General features: G+C 37.0%; 1 long non-coding RNA gene across 1 annotated transcript; it reads right to left on the bottom strand.

Moving 5' to 3' along the window:
- Positions 1-1,393: 1,393 nt before the first annotated feature.
- LOC116963651 lies at positions 1,394-17,117 on the bottom strand. Its single transcript, XR_004408328.2, has 3 exons — positions 17,017-17,117; positions 13,609-13,687; positions 1,394-1,633 (listed from the first exon to the last, which is right to left on the bottom strand). It is a non-coding gene; the product is annotated as an uncharacterized LOC116963651 (long non-coding RNA).
- Between the last annotated feature and the right edge of the window lie 3,523 nt (positions 17,118-20,640).

Here is a 20,640-nt window from a genome sequence, read left to right as displayed (position 1 = left end):
GCACAGTTTTATTTTAGTTCCAGTGGAAAAAAAGCATTATGTCAGTTTTACTTAGAAAGACACTCCCCAGTTTATCATACCATAACCAAATTAAGCTTGAGAACTACTAATCAGTAGGTGTCTATTATACAGCAAAGCATTAGCCTTAGCATGTACAATGCCTTCGGCATTCAACAGGGCATATACTGGAAATAAGAATTCCTTTGTCATTTGGCCAGGGAAGCAATTATCTTCGTAGTTCATGATTTGTATAATAATCAGTTAAAATAAGGTGTGTCATCTGCAGAAGCTCATGAAAAAATTAACGTTCTGGTTCTTATTTAGAAGCTTTAACTTCTTAAATACTTGTAAAGTTCCTGAAAATACTGACTACATATTCATATTGCCTAGTTTCTCCCTCTGAGGTGCTTCTTTTCCTTCCTCTCCCCTCCAAAATACACAACTTTAAAAGAAAACTAGAAGTCTCCAGTCACATTTAGTCTACAAAATTCTTCACATTCTGATTTTCTGTCTCCAATTGCATGTATGCACAGGTGAACTACACATGTTCACATGTTTATGCACAACATCAGCTCCTTGCTGCTATTTCCATATCAGTATGACAAACATTTCAGGTCAGAGCTCTGAGCCAGGCATGGCCACTGAGCTCCAGCTCACCTTCGGGTACCCTCAGGAGGCACTGTGTCCCTGAGAGCTCTCTGCCACCTCTTCCTCTCCCTCTTTTCCCTTTTCCCAGAGGAAAAAGTGATATATGTGCAGTGGACACCACCACTGGAAAATTGTGTCATCTTGTTATGTTGTTCTGTATGTTGTTTATTTAGAGTTATTTACACTAAATAAATTATAAGCTATTATAAACATTATTTATTTAGTGTTTACTAAATCCCCACCCATCTGAATGGACTTACTGGGTATGCAAGCTATGATTGTCCACATGTATTTGAGCCCAAGGTCAGGTATCTTATATCTAACTTCCTTACATAGCATGTGCTACAAACCACACTAGCCTTTTGCTATTAGGTAGTTCCAAAAAAGATTTCACTGACAGTATGACATCAAGTGACAGAGACTAGTCCTAAGCACTTTTTTTTCAGTGTCTTCATTTTACTGAAGAGTACTAATAATTAATATAGAATAGGTCATAGTCTGTTTCCAAATTTCAGACCACCATCCATATGCTTTCTTCACAAGACTGCATTTTAACCATTGGGGCTTGCAGGTTGTCATCAGAATCCATATTAACAGCCTACATTATAGCTAAGAGACCTCCTGATTGCTCTGATTAAAGCCATCTTAAACATCAGATCACTTGCAAGTCTCACATCACACACAAGACCCAAAATCAAGTAAATTATATTACAATCAAGTGTTTACAGTATTTAAAATTCTTCTTTATTTCAAATAACATTATTTCTCCATCTATGCCAAGACCACATTTGGTAGGATAAACCGCTTGTCTGATGGATCAAGCCAGGCCCATGCACCTGTTCATAAGATCCCAGGTAACTTCTACTTCCCCTTCCAAGCTCCCTGTCATTTACAAAAGTTGTTCTGATGACATCATGAAGAATCTTTTTGATTTTACAGTTTTCTCTAGGTCTTCAAGAAAACTGTACTCTTGCCAAAATCCCATCTGTAACATAGTGAGGAGAGCATGTACATAAACACATATGTAAAAATGGCAGGAAGATTAAGCTACTTACACTATTGTAATTTAAATTCTTCAACATCATATTGTTGAACTGAGGGAAAAAAAAAGAACTTAAACATACATTAGCCCGCTCACAAAGTGACATCCAAATTATAGTAATGCAATATTTTTTGAATTACGCAGCTCATCGATAAGAACTGAGGAAGACATTAATTTATTGGTGTAAAGGAAGGAAGGGATCTTCGTGATCTTCTAATCTGCTACAAATGGCCAAGATGATAAACAAACTGAACAAAGGGGAGAATCACACCTGGAATCAGAATTACCTGAAAAAATGTTATTTAATTTATTACAACTTTATTTTTACTCTGCTAAAAAGTTATACAAAGCTTTCTCATTGGCATTAAAAGTATTAAATGAATTGAAATTTTGACACAGATTCCATCTTCCTGAAAAACTGAATCCTGTGAAGCCACAAAACACAGAAACTGTTTCTGTTTACCTATTCATAGGAGTTATAACCACCTTATAAAGTTAATTGATTAAAATACTGTTTTTACAGAGGGAAAAAGGATACTTGCCTACTTAACTTAAAGAGGAAGCTAGTCTTTGGTGGCCTGTGGCCATACCAGAGCATCCTGTCCAGTGACCCAGCAGCCTCCCTCTATGCAGGGATAGCCCTTAATAAGTGGATGCAACATTTTATGGCAGGTGTAGTGCAGTGGACTAAACACAGCATTAAAAAAACAGCCTTTCTAATCCCAGTAAGAGTTCACGTAATCACTCATATATATTTCTCTTTCTTCTAGTAAAGTATCTGCACTGCCAAACATGCATAATGACATCTTCCTTAAGAGCATATTTTATTGATTTGTTGATGCTTGTAAATTATTGGAAGATAAACAGTTCTTCAGATGTCATCTTGTGTGAAATTGCTACTCTTTCTTGAGTCAGATGGATATTGTATTGTCTATCAGGAGAATTTTTACTGAGTAAGAATCTCAGTTTCTATTGTTAAATTCAAATATTCATGCAAATTGACTGCTTAGCTTACTTACCTCTTGAAAACTCTATATGCGACAGATGCTGGTACTTTTCAGTATGATCAAGACATTTCTAACAGGTAGATATAGAAATACCAGGGAAGAGAGGAGAAAAAAAAATGCATTTCAAATGAGAGCAGAGGCAGACAGAACCAGTGTCCCCACAATCTCGACTGCTAGAAAAAAAAAAAAAAAAATTTGTTTAAATAAAATATTGGTAACCATTTTAATAAATTGGGTGCTACTAGTGAGAAAAATGGTTAGTCTTGATCACCGTTAATGACTCATAAGCAAATAAAGGTAGAACCTGCCTTTAAAACTGGTCTCTAAAAGTAATTTTTTAAACTATAGTGATAGTTGGTGTCATCTTAACTGAGTTATTTTGTCATTTGTGATACAATGTTTCACATATTTTGGTCATGTTTTTAGTAGGTTTTCTCTTTATGAAGTTAGAAGTTTCAGCAATCCTTATGGTATTGTGCTTTTGCCTGTTCACAGAAATTGGTTTTAATTAGAGCTCAGCATGAGCTAAATGCCTTGGAAACTCCTGTCTGCTTCTGGAAGAGAAAACTACATTCACATGTAATCTGCAGTTGGACAAATATCTCATAAAATCTGTGAAATTGTTTTGGATGCTGTAGTGTGTCATACAAAATAGCTGAGCTTAGGTAGTGTCTTCTCTAAAATGTCTACCAGCCAAAAGATAAACCTGCTAGACAACTCTCTAGGGTGGGGACTTTTTGTGAATAATTAGCCTTGAGCAATGAAACTCCAGAGCCACACCTGGGCTGAATCTTTGATCTGTCTTTATACAGCTAGAACCATGTTACAGAGTTTATGTGCTATCCTGATGTTGCAGGCGATAAAATCTTTACTCTTGCATACATACTGCAACAAATGCATATGTGCATGTATGTATACTTATATATATCTCTCTCATATATATATATATATATATGTGGTTAAAATGTGTGTTAAGGCTCACTGTTCAATTACTTTTCTCCATTGTTTGTTCTGGTTTAATCACTTTTAGGATTTGTTATTTTTTCTTTCTTTTACATAAAAGATGAAACTCAATGACACATTCTTTCTTGATGGCATCAGAACAATAGATACAACAATCAGTGTGCTGACAGAGCAGAATCTTTACTTGACCTATTTAGTGGGTACACTTGTCAAAGACTGTAAAATTAAATAAGTTAAACGTTTACAATATGCATGTTTATTTTTTTGCACATAATACCCAGGGTTTTTAGATAAGTTTTATTAAGTAAGAGAAGGGGTCAAATAGTCTCATGTATCTGATCTAGCTGCATATGGTATTTACTGGACAGTGTACAAAAACTGTGAAATGAATAATAATCAGTTTGTCCTCCATTTTAATCTTTGATGCATTTCCAGCTCTGCCTGTGGCCTTGGGCAAACCCCTGAACTTTTCTGTCTATCTTATATATGCAATAAGAATTATAATAATATGGAATTAATTGGTTATTTGTTTGCTATTTTTAAGATTGTTAGCTACATTCTTCTCTTGTTTATACCAATGTAGTATCCCAAGTGAATGAATTTGACTGTGTTAATTTAGAAAAATTCAAACACGGTTTCCACCCTCATACTTAATGTTGCAGATCTCTTCTATCATTAAGTTCTGCAAATACACATGGGAAATACCCATGTTGTTATGAAAATTATCAAGAATAAAAGAGCTTGTTTCTTTCACCCTGTGTAGAAATAATTGCTTCTGATTTTTTATTTTAAGAGCATGCCAACTATGTATTAAAGCTCCAGAATGATTAGAAAAATTATTCTTTTACAAAATTATTAGAAAATTTGTCTTCTTAGTCACTGAACTGAATAGTTCAACAGACCATTGTTCATTTAGTAAATAAAATGGAGCCAACACATTGTTGCGAGTGCAAACTTTTTGTTATCTGTAGTTCTTCAACAACATCAACATGTATCTGTATGACTGGGCTGTTGAACTTGCTTCAGTCACACTCCTCACATGAATATTCAGATTTACTGAACTGATGCTGTTGAAACCACTAAGAAGTAACCATCTGACTGGTGGATAAATCATTGGGGAAGTATCTGTGAGTTGTAATTCTTTCGTAACTTTTAGGGTGTTGAAGAAGTCAGGCTAACTTGCACACCCAAAGAGAATTTCAAGATAAGGGCACTTTAATTTCATTTTGCTTTGAATATTGACATACTCAAAAAGCAACATTTTTTACATATTCTGACCTTTTTTGAAATTAAACTACTTTAAAACTAAAATGCTTATGAGTTATATTAATTTAGAATAATAAATAACCCTCTCTTCTATATCATGTAGGAGTTATAGTGAAATAAGTGCTACATAGGCACGCAGAAACAGCCTTTTAGCAAAACTTCCTTAACATTGGGTAATGACCACATTATAATGCACCTGATAAAAATACGCTAATATTTTTCCTTACAGACAAAAATAAAGTGGCATATATTCCTGTTTCCATATATAATTCATATATATACATGTATTTCTCCTCAATTAAACTTTTGTGCAGCTGTATCAGAAACACAGCATGGTTTAATGTCAGCTCTAGGGAGTTCCATACTAGGCTTGGTCTAAATGTCTAAAAATGGATTAAAAAAAATAACGCTGCTTTAACACATTAAGTTTCACCTTTGTTTAAGTGATCATTTTTAAATTAATTGTTTTGTTCATTTGTATCTAAAAAAAAAAACCAAAAGCACATTTCTAAGGACTATAAACCTGCTTTTCTGATCCCATAGATGCCAGGAGGCTCTGAATAGAAGACTTCCCTTATTTTCAAACTGCAGAGAAAAGCTGTGAATCCTTCTTCTTTCACCCTCTGCTCAGCAGTGGTGGCTCCACCATGCAGAGTCCCAGGCACGGGACTTGCCCAGGAGAAGTTGAGCCAGGGGGACATGCTGGGTGGGCAGCACTCCACCCCTCCCTCCGCAAGGGAGAAGCCCACACCACTTTTCAGCTTCAGCAGCACGATACTTGCAGTCTGTCATCACCTGGGCTTGGTTTTGGGCTCAGACTCACGCTGATCCTCTGAGAAAGTCCGATGACTCTCACATCTGAGTGAGGTTTCAGTCAAAACCTCAAATAGCATTTGTTAAAAATGTTTACGGTGCTGTGGTTTCAACTTCAGGCTGAGAAAACAAATATTTAATGGGCAATAAAAATTTTAAGACACTTGAGAAGTAGGGGAATGTTGTTTTGCTTGGCAACACGCTGTCTTTCATGCTGAGATACCAAGTAACATGTTCAGTGTGCGGTTTCGTTTTAAGACCCACGCAAAATGCTTTTGGTAAGATATTACAGGGCTAAATCCACTTCAATTAGCATTTCAGTTAGGGATTCATATACTCAAGCACTCTATAACATTTGCTAGCAGGGTTGGTGGCAACAGAACTGGAGGACTGAGCTATTTGTCCAGCATACAGCTCGGACGTAGCATGCTACCTGCTGTCCTCATTAGCCTTATTTCCAACCACGCTGCACAGCTCTTTTAATAGTTTTCTGTTCCTGCTCTGGGTTTTCAAGTATGGTTTTTAAAAGCTGTGACTCCAGCATGAACTTTGCACTTGCATGCTCAAAGAATCACTATTTATTTTCTGTTCTTTCCCTCCCATTTGCCCTGTTCTGCTAAATCCCAGCCTATAAAATTCTGCACTCGTATGACACGCGCTCCACCCTGGACAAAACACAATTCCCTTTTAGTTATAGGTTTGAGAATGATGGTATCCGTCAGCAAAAAATCCTAGGGAGAAAAGATGAGAAACCTCTATAATCTATATGGAACTAGATAACAGAAGGTGTAAGAATTTCTTCCCCCCTCAGGTTTCTCACAGACTCAGCAAGATCGGGCCAACATTTGGCTGCTGTAATTCACTGTCGGGTGCATTAACCAACATCCACTTTGGTTGACGTTAACGCGCTGGGCTGCGAACTGCAGTGCTTGAGGAACTGGTTCACATCCACTTCTGTGACCCGGCTGGGGGCGGGGGGGGAACGGGCATGAGCGGAAAGGTGGGGCAGACATCCCCAGTGCTATTCTTTCAAAATGTCTCAGCATTTATTTTAGTATGAGGCGTTTGTAATTCTAGAACTGGCCAAAAACTAGAAAGCATAATAGGACTCAGGAAATACAGGAAAATTCAGGCTTCAATGTAAACTTTACCTTTTACTCTAAATAAAATGGAACTAGTTAAACAAGTTAAGCTGTTACTTTGTTCCAGCTGGTTTGTCTGTAAGAGTCTGAAATAAGATTCACTTTAGAAAGGCAAGATTATACACAGCTTGCTGTGGTCAACTAGGCCACGCTCCATGGCTCTTTACATATTCTCTTTTGCTTAATGCTGTAATCACCTCTTTAAAGAAGCAAGCTGTGCTGATGGTTGCAGATGCAGGCTTCTTAGCACTCACGGGAGGCTCATGTTTCACCTCTGTGGCATTAAAAAACAATTAGAGCTTGCCAGGTGAAATATTTTAGGATTGTGGAATGTTTTATTTCCTTATGTGGTTATCACCTTGAGAGAGTAAATACAGTATGCTGGTAGCTTAAGTCACTTAAAATAAGAAATGTATTTTTATTTGTTTGAAAATGTGTCTTTTACATATGGATTTTGTATGCATATGTACAACATGTATGCAACATACCTGCAATACATATATGAATGAATATAAAAATCATAAATATTATAAGTAAAAGGTTTCCTGCACTAGTAGTCACATGACTGTTTTTAAAAAAAAATCTGCTTTGATTAGTGAGCAAGAATGATTTATTTCAGAAGCATTTCTAAGAAGTGTTTTTCATGAACAGGAATCATTTGTTCTGGAAGCATTTCTGTGTAGTCAGTCAAACAAAAGGTCTTTGTTGTTAATACCAGTTTATTGGGCTATTTAGGACTGATAACGTAAATAGAATATATACTAGCACCCCTCCCACTGCATTCTTCAGGGTAGACTCAATCTCCATGTTTTTGCTAGGAAGCACACGGATCCATGGCCAGCTGCCAGCAACGCTGGGCTTGTCCTAGCCCACCTGAGGTGTCAGAGCAGGGCTCAGGGTGCGTGAGCTGTTCTGTCACCTAAGGTGTTGCTTGGTCCTAGGAGGACTACAACTCTACATCAAATGTGCAGAGGGCTGGATACTCTGGAGTGAGAGCTAGGAAAAAACGGAGCAGGCGGCAAAACACACAGAGGTGGCAGGGTGCTTTTCTTGTCAGTATGATACCAGCTTTGGCAAAAGTTAAAGTTCACGGAAATAATAAGCAAAGCGTGTAGTTGTTTTTGAAAGAATGAACAATATAGATAAAAAAATTATCATATTCCTCCTGCCAACAAATGAAAATTCAGTGTTTCTACAAACACAAAAATTACAATACTGTAATGTTTTTACAGCATTTTGGATTTTGCGTGTAGTTCACATGTGTGGTTTTTTCCTTGATATATCTGATGTGGAAGACCATCAAATTCTCTGTGCTTTTCTACCTCCAAAGCAAGTTGAATGCGACTTAAATTTACTGTCAGTAATAAAAACACCTGAAAAAAATATTTTTTTCTCTGTCTTACTAAAAGGTAATAGATGTAGAAAAAGCTCACTATTGCAGTCCTTTGTGTAGCCTTTACACCACTTCATACACTGTTTTATGGTATAGTTAATATTAATATTTGATCATTTGGAGTAGATATTTCTTCTTTGATCTATAGTACCATTTCGAAACTTTTTTTTTTTTTTTTGGCATGAGATTAGTGATCAACGTTTTTATACAAAAACTTGAAAATAATTAATTGACCCTGCATTTACTACAGGAAATCTGTGAGTTTCTTATGTTTAATAATTGTTTCCTTCCAGGTATTGAAAACACAAACATGTTTGTCAAGAATTTATTTTAGTGTTTGTCTAGTTACCACCCAATGGTATTTCAGTCCTTATCTGTTCTTTGATTACTCTTCATTAGTCTTTAAGTACAGTTGTTTCTCAGCTGAATCTCTTGGGACAGTTCTGAGGCTGAAGGTGCTCTCTATTTTAGATCCAGTCATATTAATAAACAAAAGATTTTCTCCAAGTGTGTCAGCTCATTCTCTATGAGCTGAAGCAAAAAGTGGCTGATGGCACAAACATGATTAAAAAGAAGCTTCTTAAGGTATGACTGATCTAGAATAGAATAGAATAGAATAGAATAGAATAGAATAGAATAGAATAGAATAGAATAGAATAGAATAGAATAGAATAGAATAGAATAGAATAGAATAGAATAGAATAGAATAGAATAGAATAGAATAGAAAATGAGTAGAATAGAAGTGCCTGACCACTTCAGGGCTGACCAAAAGTTAAAGCATGTAATAACATGGGCATTGTCCAAATGCCTCTTAAGCACTGTCAGGCTTGGGACATTGACCACCTCTCTAAGAAGCCTGTTGCGGTGTTTGACCACTCTCTCAGTAAAGAAATGCTTCCTAATGTCCAATCTAAACCTCCCCTGCTGCAGCTTTTAACATTATCTTAGGAGACATAATCTGTTTAAAGTGTTGTGTCATAAATTTAAGATTTCATTTAATTAAGGCTGACAAAGACAGTTTATTTCCATCTAATAAAATACTCTTAGGAAAGAGTTAATTGAGTCTAAGTTTTCAGTAACACATTTTATATAAGAAATTTTTTGTCCTAGCTTTTAGTATCGTTAGTCAGCGTAATTCATAGTGAACAATTTTGAGCCAACCAGGAACACTGTTATTCACACCTACTTTATAAGCATGATCATGTTGTATGTCATTGGCAACATAGTAGTGTTTCAGACAGGAAGTGCTTTGAAGAGTAAAAAGGAAGATTTCCCCAGAACAATTTAACTCCCTTTGCAGTCCTCCAAAATATTTTGATTGACACTCAAATGCTACAGTCCTTACTCAGTCAAAATGACCTACAGAATCAAGCACTCTAAGGTAGTCATTTTTCCCTGTGGAACGTGTGAAGAAAATAATTACAGTTATAAACACTTGTAATAAGAAATATATAATTGCTACTTCTCACTTTATAAATGACTGTACAAGAAAAGATGTAGTAGAGCGTAAGGGAGTAGAGAATAACAACTTAATGGCACTTTCTGTGAACACTGTAAGCACAGTGGGCCTTGTTTCCTAATCGATTGCACCTTTTTACATCTGCATAGTACTGTCGATTTTTTGGAAACAGCTTTTGACAGCACTGATAGTAATTAAGTGAACTGAGAAATAAACCTGCTCACTATTCTTCAAAAATATTAATATGCATGATAAAACACATTGGATTGCATGCCAATTAAGTAGAGAGTAACTTGTCAAGACTATTTTTCTGGTGTTTTCTTGGACTGTGTTATTCAGTCAAAGCTAAGCAACAGGCAGTATCTTGTTCTCTCTTTATAGTCTCTGTGCCATAAGGTTCTACACAATCTCTGAAGTTCTCCAGAGCTCACTGATACATTTCTTCACAATTTACCATATTTACAACATATCAAACCACATCAAACCTGAAGAAGACAACTTGTCCTTTTCACTGTTTATGTTTTCCTGATGTGTTTATCACTTTCATGATAAGCATTCCCTCAAAGATCGTATAAAATCCGACTCAGATCTGAAACACTCAGCTATCCTTTGTGTGGTTAAATGAAATCCAGGAGGAATGATTTAGCAAACCAAACCTACCTCCAGCAAGTTTTGCCCACCCTTACTTATCTTTGTGCAAAAAGCCAGATGAAAACAATATTTTGTAAATAAACATTAAATAGCAAATGTATTCCACCTTCAGAAAACTATAAAGACTTAAAACTTTCTTAACAGTTTAGGCTTTCTTTTCCTTCTTCTTTTTTTTAAAAAAAAAAAAAAATATGCAGGTATCTTGTTCTCCTAAACAAGGCTAATAGGTACTGAAAAGAGCAAGGAATTCTCAGATCTGTGTTAGTGGAATGCTATGAAAACCAAGCTGCAACATGCATGTTGATGTACAAATGCTAGTAGTGATTTATCAACATGATTTCCACATACTCGAGTACTCCATTCAACCCACATCAACACATGCAAACACAAAATACACATTCATTTTACTGCTAGAAAACCTGCATCTATGGGAACAAGTTCCATCAGTGTTACAACAGTAAGTTTGGCTTGGGCATTATTCAGCAATGCATGTAGTTTTTAAATTTTAAAGGATGAAATAATTCCACCTGTGTGAGTTATGTCAATATTATACTGCTTCTGCATAAAAATACTTAGCTTCACAAATATGAGATGAAGAATGGCTAACTAAGCAACAAGTATGCAAAATAAGCTCTAAGTTTTTGAAGTTGAATTGGATCCAAGGTTTTCAACTACTGCAGGAAAACAGCCTATAAGAACAACAGCATTATTATTATTATCCTCATAACCCTGATATATAAACAGAAGCACTGTTTGTAAGACATACAACTCAACTTTCTGACCTCCTAGTCTCTGATAAGGCTTATTTCATGTGGGTCATTTGTAAGTTGCCTACAAGATATCTACAAGGTTGATCAAAGGCCTGAGAAACTTGGCCTATGACAACAGTTCGAAAGAATTTGTATTGCTTAGTCCAAGAAGAGGAGACCCAAAGGAAGCATCATAACTTGTTCAAAGCTGCTGAAGGAAGAAGAAAGCAGAAGAGGAGGGAGGAAATTTCAAGACAAGTGAAACTGTGGGAGGGTCTGTCGGAGGATCTCTATAGAGAGGTAAAGTGGTCTGAGACAAAACAGAGGAAGGCCCTTTTCCATAATATTTATAAGCATCTTCCAGCACCTGAACATGGGCAGTGTGCCTGCCTAACTTTCCTTCCTTACCTTCACCCTCCTGGACTGTCTCTCCCATCCCTCCCTAACTCCCAGAGAGGTAGAGCTCCCTGAGAGCACCACTGGCCTTCTTGATGCAGGAACAGCCTCCTACTGCTAGCTCCTTTCCCTTCCCTTGTGCCTCACTCAGCCACCCTCCAAATTAAGCATTTATTTCCAAAGATCCTTGAACAGGCTCTATGTGAAGGCCCTCAAGGATTTAATGACTGCCAAAAAGTGAAGTTCTGTATTACTTTTAGGATACCATAACATGCAAATCTGGTTTTGGGGAAGCCCAAAGCACTGAAGAGACATTAACTACTTGAGCACTCACAATGGCTTTTTAAATACTGTTATATGGTCTGTTTGGTTTTCAGAGGGGAAAACAGATCTTGGGAAGTGGTGCATCTTGCCACACTTCCTCTATTGCAGAAGTAATTGATGTCAGGGGAGAGAATAAAAGATGGGAACTCCTGGGTCTTGGGATTCAACCTCTAATTTCATAACAGCAAATTCATCTCACTAGAAAAAGGAAGGATTTTATTATTTGATAGACTTACACTCGGTCCATACCTTTATACATCTGAAAGCTGATCTGAAATGCATATAGAAAAGAGGCTTACTTAAAGTACCCCTGTGTCTAAACTGTCTGATTTCAGTGTTAACAGTTTGTCTCATTTCTACCTAAATTTAGACTGCGTGTTCATAACAATTTATTTTCTCCCTACTGAAGCATAGGTTCATTTGTTATTTTGTCAACTCATCACTCATTTTTACAAGGCTCAAAACCAGGCCCCACATTCTTCTGTTATCAGGTGCTTGTCAAACTGCAGCTCATCCACAGGCTTTCAGAGGTCCATAAACTTAAAGTACCATTTCACTTACCTGTAATATAAATTCGTAAATCTGGGGTTTTAACCAGGCATACTTGTTGATTTATATAAAGTCTGATTGCGTTTTGTTAGCTTGGGGCCAGAAAGCAAAAATGTAAGAGATGCGGCTGAGGTTTTTGTCTGTTTAGTTTTGCTTTTTTGTGTGTTTAGTAGATGCAAGAATGAATATTACTCTACATTTTGAATAAATCACACATTTCAATTACGACTTCAATTACTTGTACTTTAAACTTGAATTGCTGTACAAAATGAAATCTCCCGAAAAAACTCTTTATTCTTCATTCTAATGTTTTTATGTATAGAGAAAACGATTACTTGTGTTCTTGCAAAGGGAGAAGTAAAGAACTAAATGAAAATAAATATTTATATCCCAAATATGATAGACTGGATGTAGCATTTCACCAGACCTCTGATACATTTGTTATTGCATGTGGTGATGATATTGTAGTGACGAAATCACGTTGTCAAGGTAATCCACTGTACTGGAAAGTACCTTGCAGAGATCTTTTATTTTCTACTGGACATAGAAATTAGCCCTTCCCATAGTAAAATTTGTATTAGTGCATGTAATTGTGGAACCAAAGGGCCATATTCCATGAGCTAACTCACATCCAAGTTTTTTAACACAACTTTCAGACTCTCAACAGAAAAAAAAATGTATTTATAAAAATGTACATAACTTTGGGTTTTGAAGTTTTTCTGGATTGCTTTGTCATTTGACTTTATTTGTATTTATTTCTCTTTCCATGAAGTCTTGTATAAAATATAGCTATTTAGAAAAGTGCAATCAACCAAAATTATCTCTTGGTTTTGGAGAATAAAAAACATTGTCCTGTAACTACAAAATGTTTCTTCCTATTAGAAGATGCTAAAATTAGAATTGTTATTATTCCATGGGGTTTGCAGCTGATTAGATTCATTTGCCATTTCCACCTTCATTTACACTATTTTTCTGAAATTCGCACATCAAAAAGCAAAAACAATTCTGTTACACCTGAGGTGTACTACTCCCACAACAGAAGTTATGGTCAAATGATAAAAGAAATGACAATATTTGAAAACTTACACTGCAACCTGTTTGTTTCAGATTCAAAAGGGGAAGTATTTGAGGGTGAGTCTGCATCCATGTATTTACACTATCAAGTCTCTTCCCTTGTTTTTGAAAGTAACTCTCAAAACACATACCTGTTTCAGGTTCCTATCAAGGCAAAGCGGTTGATGCCTGGTAGCATCCACTCCTTCTTTTCCAGATCCAGGCCAATTCCTGTTGAAATCACCAGAAAGAATCCCTCTGGCTTGAGTAAGAAGTTAAATTGGGCTTTCTTGGGTTTGTGGTATAGCCTTGGGCAAGACACAAACCCTCTGTCCCATAATTAATTTATCTGCATGCTACCTTCCAATATTATAGCAAGCCAAGTTAATACTGCATTTGGAGTGTGTAGTTCTTTTATGTTGCATTTCAAGCAGTTCAAAGCAAGGTCTTATTTTAGGTACCTATGTATAATTATAAAACTAAGATCATCAGATGTTAGAAGTAGATAAAATCTGCATTGTACACAAGGGTATTACAGAGTTCTTGGGGTTTCTTTTTCTTCCTATAAGATAATTAATTTTCTGTTTGCTATATTATCTGAAAAATGGACAGGATAAGATAGGGACTGGTTAACAAAGAAAAATAATAATTTTCATTATATTTATATTTTTTTCCCTTATGATAACTTTAAAGTTATGACACAGATCCCATATTACTGCATTTTGAGGGGTTTTTAAATTGAAAGTAAGGAAGGATGAATTTTACTTCTGATAAGGAAAAAAAATACCTTTCATAAACTGAAAGCCTTTTCTTATGGCGTACACTCAGTTTGAGGCATGAAAGTTTCAATTTCTGAGCAACTTTGCAGAAAAATTAAGTAGTAAAATATATACATGCAATTTTTTTATTTCAGCTGAAACATGATTTAAAGGACAGAGAACGAATTGGGGCAATACTTGCTTACAAACACAAGTTGTAGCTATATCCTATAAAAATCAGATCAATCATAGATTCAGGCTTGCTGACCAAAAGGTATTTAATTGTTTTTACAATGTGGACCAGGTCTGATAGGTTAGGACAATGAGAGAAAATTAGGAAAGGAAAAGTTTAACATTTATTTCCAAACACCCAAGGTAAGTATCATAACCAATCCCTGAAATTTAGCTAATGTGGGGAATTGTGTGACTCATCTGACTAAATGCGTGTTTACTACACCAACACAAACATCTGAGCTGAGGCCTTTTTATACACAGCAGAGCTATGGCCAATATTTGATGGGTATGTTTCATCCCAAACTGGATGCCTACATTTGGTCAGATTAATTTTGCCCCACGTGGCATTGATCATATTTCCACTGACTACAGATGGTGAGTAGGTGACCTTGTGTGACTAGCTCAGATGTGGAGACATCTACATAACAGACACCAAAAACTTAGATAAAGTAATATTGGCTCCTGTGATACTGTGAACATAATTTTTGTAAGATTCACTCGTATGTTAAATAGATCTAATAGAAGAGCCTGAGCAACGCATAGTTTAAAGTAGTCAACATTAAGCTGCTTTCTTGGAATATGAAAGACCTTGGGACAAATCTTTGCTCCTTATTATTCAAAGCAAGGACTGAAATCACTATATTTTACACCCTGTCAAAGTCTACTAACTTCAGGGATACCATAGTTGCTATTCTGATGTGAATGGCTTTTAAAACTTTGGAAGATCCCCTTTTCATTCCAGTGCAGTATAGGATTCATTTGAAAATCTCTAACAGTTCAAAGGGATGAAAAAAATTTCTGCTCATTTCAGTTCCACACCTTTTTTTGCTACAGTCAGTGCCTCCAAGGCACATTTGAACATCTAACCCTTTTGATCCATCTGGTGGAATATATACACAGAGCAGGAGTAATTTAAAAGGGGAGTTGATTTACTTTAGTTTACACATTCATATAGCTTTTTGCTATATGCTTAACATGGCACACCCTTACCCAGTCCCTTGGCACACTAATTGAACCAGCCTTAGATTGCCTTAGAATTTCTTAGCCTTAGACTATGAAGGCTAGATTTAGAGATGATCTGTCAGATGAACAGAGAATCCAGTGTGGATCTAAGGTAGTTTACATACCTGGCAAATTAGATAAATTTAGATTACCGCTAGAGTTATTTCATCTCACAGCTACAGTTACTTTAAATTTGCATAAAACTTAATTCCTGAAGGTGGCAGCATCATGAGCAAATTGATATACAGCCTTCAATGCATGCAAAAACCCAGAACATGACCATGCAATAATAAATGTTAATTTAACAGTAGTGTCACATATGACCTTTTAACATGTACAACTGAGAACAAATTGGGTGTCAGCAGTTGTTTCAAGATTTGCACTATTTCCCATGTTTTTCTCTTGAGCTGTAAAACTCAAAAAGAACATCCTTTCCCTTAGATGTTTTTTAACATTTCATGCTATTGCTCTCCATGAATTATTATAAGCATTACATACCAGAAATGGTTAATTTTGAACATTTTTGGCCTGATTCATTGTTTCACAAAGGTCATTTTACATAACACAGGCACTGTAAATGGAACCACATCACAGATGGATTGGCTTCTCCGTTCACTTTAAAGCCCTGTTCATAATGTGAAGTGAATACTGTAGGGAGTCCCCATTTGCCTACAAGCTTTTTTGAGCCTTTTTTCTTTATTATTCATAGTTACTAGCTTTGTCTGTGTAGGCTTCTGGTTACAGAGAAAGGAGGGGGTAAGGGTTTCACCCACCTTTGTCCCTACGTATACAAAGACCTGAATCACCCATTTTTACATAAGCAGATTTTTTTTAAACTGCATTTGGTAGCAAACACTTGATATCATACTGAAATCAGGGGACAAAAAGTCCCATTAAACATAAAGATTATGGGATAAACCTTTTATTTAACTAGACTCAAATCAGAAAAAGCAGAAAAGAGGTACAAGTTGCTCTTGCAGAGTCCCTGGGACGGACAGAAAGAATCTCACTCTGCCCCCAGAGGAATGCAAGCTTTACTCCATCCCCATCTCCTAGGGAAAAACAGGCTTTTCAGAGAGGGTGAGTCCAGCCTTTCACACTTGGGTAAGCAGGGTGAACCACCCCATGCAAGGTGGCACAGCTACGGGAAGGTAAAGCAATCTCTGGGCATGTTCCCCGGTACTTCCTCCTGGAAGAAAGAATTTACATCATTCCTTAATAATGGCTACACCTAAATGTTGCAAACTAGCCCTTAGTTCTTCCTAGCCATTTTCTGGTATGCAGAGCACATTTTCCAGTCTAACAGGACTCTCTGCCCGCTGCACCACAGGCCTCTGGTTGTCAAGTTCCCAGAGCAGAAACCCCCAGACCAGTGTTTTGCATTTGGGTCTCACTCAGCTGGCGAGAGTGGCCTGGCTCCCCTGCACCTCTCCCGGCGTGCTGCTCTCTCAGGGACACCCAGGAACTAGCCAGCTCCATAAAGCACATGCTATTTAATTGGAAGAAGAATTTAAGAGAAAATGTGCCTTAAAAATGTTGATGTAGCATAAATAATACTTAGCTTACCTGCTTGTCATATGGTTTTTTCCACATCGAAATCCTAAGGAAGGTTTGCCTCTGTCTTGCTCAGTCTTACATCTGTCAGTGATGAGATGGGTAAAATGTCTTTTCTCTCATGTCAGAACCAAGATTCTCCGCATTTTCAGATCCTCTGCCTTCCAACGCTTCCCAAACCTGACCAAACTAGTCTGAGCAAATCCCACAGAGCAATACATCAAAAGAGTTTTTTCTGTTTCATTTTAGTATTGCAATTTACCCTCATTATTTTTAGTTCCTACAGCAAGCATTCCCTGCACTAACAATTAACCCAGGAAGACTTTAACTAACAACTCTGTAAAAATGTGTATATAACCTCGGTAAAGTCAGAACAGCTGCTATTGAATATTCTGTGCTTCTATAATATCTGCAATATTAGCATAGATGAAATGACACTGGTGCTGACAGCCTGTTGTTTGTGTTGGGGAGTTCCTGATGCAGCTTCTTTAGAATTTCACTTCAAAATTTTTTTTACCAGTTCTCTCTGGCAAAAATGCAGCTGTCAGAGATCCACTGCATTGCCTGTGGCCCCAGCTCTGCCAAGGCAGAATTAGTTCATCTCTGGTGCGGTTGCACGATCATCAGTATTATAGCTGTGGTTTTGTTTTCACCCAGACCACTTTGCCCTCCAGACGTGCTTGTAGACTGAGATGTGAAGACAACATGTCGGAGTGTATCGCAAGGAAAACTGGAATAGCTGAGCAGTATTACCTCAGCTAATGTCAAGTGGTACTGACCTGCCATTCTGAAAAATCAGTAGAATAAAAAATAATTATTACAAGGAGAAAAAAATGTATATAACAAAGGGCAAAAGTTAAACTGAGCGGAAATGAAGACTGTGACTGACTTCCTTCTACTTCTGAAATAAACTTAGACTTGCAGAAGGGCCCTGAGTGTAACAATGTGTATAAACTGGACTGTGCCCAGACACGGCAGGGTCAATCGCCAGAATGCAGTCCTTCCTGTGCACCCTTCTTCCAATGGCAGTTTGTCTGTCTCTTACCTCTATATCCACTCATCTCTGGTGACTGTCACACAAAGAAGGTAGGAATCCCATCTCTTTATTCTTCTTTCCACTTCTTTCTCTCTACAGAGCAATACTTTCAGAAATTTGTTTTCCCAATTTTTACCCTGAGCTTCCACCCAGGGTATGACTAGATAAGCCATAAATACTTTACAGATCATTCAAATCTAGCTGAATGATAAGGAAGGTTGTTTAATAAGATGCTGCTTAAAAGCTTTTCCAATGTTCTATTTAAATCCTTGCATTTTAAAATTAATTTAAGGTTTTTCCTGTTTCACATTCCAGATGAAAATATATCACATATTTTGATGAGTGAAAATTAATCTGGATTTGGGGGAAAAAAAAGCCAATGCAATTGCACAATGAAAGCCTTGGAGCCTTTCCAGCATTCACAGGTTAAAGATGTCAAAGGGTGTTTTATAAAAGGGTAAACAGAAATTTACATGATCTCTTAGTCATAAGTAGAAAGTTTTACCACTACATCTGGTTGCTGTGACTCCAAAAAATATTCACAATATTTTTCTGACAATGTGAAAGTGGCTGGAATTCATCACAACAACAACAACAAACAACACCCGATGTACAAAACATTAGAAGTACAATGCAGCCTTCATATAAAAAAATCTTTTTAATGCACATGCTTGATGATCTAGTACACATAAACAGAGACTTTCAATATATAAATATTTCCTTTATTAACCTAGAAGGACCAGGGTGTGCTGCATAGTTATTTGTGTGTTCTAAAGCACATTTGCGTTTCTGCTTTTACAGACTTTTACTCAGAGAAAGCCTCAAACTGAAGTGTTTCAATTGTACCTGAATCCCTAGTTGTTAAACCGATATCAGGCTTTCATGGGAACCGAGAGCTTCAGAAAATCGTTTTTAAATCAGGATGACTTGGCTTGGGAGTTTACGTTGGCTTCTGTCCAAGCAGAAAGATCCAAAAGAGCAAATTACACCTCCACACCCAGTTAGAAAGTCTGCAGGTAATAAGTTGTTTGTTAAGTAGAGTCATTGCGTTAGTAATTTTAGCTGTGTTTGTTCTTTGTGGAAGGTAACAGGCTCTTCCAGATAGTTTCAAAACACAGCAGGGCAAAACTTGATCTTATTAAAACTAAGTTTCTGCACGAACTGTTGTTTCTCACTTCACAGGTTTCCTCTGCTCTTCTTGGCCAAAATTGTTGCTAATGTATCTTGCTCTGTGAAATATTTTTTACAAACATTTATTTCAGAACCTGCACTGAATTCATTTGCTTTAGGGAAAACAAGCAAAATCACAATGTTCACAGCATTTCCTTTGCCTCATGGTCCTGTCTTCATATCCTTGTTATATTTCTTCCAACTGGAAGAAAAACAGTTCCTCTTTTTTGCAGAAAAGTTCTGCTACCTTTTAAAAAAAAAAAAAAAAATAAAACATGCTTGCACAAGGTCAGTAAATCATATTAAATGCCTTGTAGCTTCCTTAGACTTCTGAATTTCAGTGTTACCTAAAGCTGTAGCTCAATTCTGATCAATGAATGTCTTATTATAGAAGCCTGATCAGAAATATTTATTTTCCTGAGTGGATTTGGCTTCAGAAAGCAAGGATGACCAAATAATTAAAGTAAGACTCATGTTTCACTTGGCCCTTTGCTGTTGTACTAGGAAATTGCTCTTGGAACTCTGAAATGAATGAAAAGGTCCAGAACTGTTGTCTTTCCTCTGTAACAACAATGAAACATCCCAGCTAGTTTCAGTGAAGTGGAAGACTTACTCCAATTCACAGAGGTGTAACTGAAGGTAGAGTCTAGTTCAAAGGCTGATATACATGTAACGTGGAAGCTCAGCTTGTTCCTCTGGCTCTGTGGGACTCCTCAGATGAGGAGGAAAAGCAGGATTGCATTTTGTAGAGAGAAATACCACTTTAACTCTTACCATGTTAAACCACAACTCAACCCACAGGAAGTCTGCCATGCAGGTGTCTACAGTCCCTAGTGAAGATAACCTTCCTAGCAAAGATAACTTTCCTAGCCGAGGAGTCCAGTGCAATGCAGTGCCCTCAATCACCCATATATCTTTAGGGTGTCTGCAGACTACTGGCATAACCTTATGAGAGATGTAGCTGTGGCAACCAGACACGCAGGAATGGCAGGCACAATTCTCTCAAACTTCCTTTGCCTTGCATACCGCTGCAAAATTGCTGTGCAGACTCCTATCCCCTCACTGAGGAGCTCAGCTGTCCCTCAGGCTCAGTGACTACCACTGACACTGGCTAGGGCAGTTTGAATTATTCCAGCTCTCAGAAGTGATTCATCCTTCTCATGCCCATGTCTCCAAGCGTGCTCAAAATCAGCATATTTCAACTTGCATATGGTTTCTAGGCTAAAAAATGTTCAGCTGCCACTGCTGTGGATCATATGGTTAATTTCCAAATGTAAGGGGTGTGAATGCCTCCTTGTTGGCTGAATTTGTAATCTGCAAATCATAGGATAGATTTTCTTTTGCTTTCTCATACCTCTGTGGAATTTCTCATAAATTCAACTGGTACACAGACTCTGGAGCTTGTTTTGCAAGCTATGCAGAAGTGGTCT

This window comes from Tyto alba, unplaced genomic scaffold, assembly GCF_018691265.1.
Source record: "Tyto alba isolate M040663 unplaced genomic scaffold, T.alba_DEE_v4.0 Super-Scaffold_27, whole genome shotgun sequence".
Classification (NCBI taxonomy): Eukaryota; Metazoa; Chordata; class Aves; order Strigiformes; family Tytonidae; genus Tyto; species Tyto alba.
This window is presented reverse-complemented; position numbering and strand designations above follow the sequence as displayed.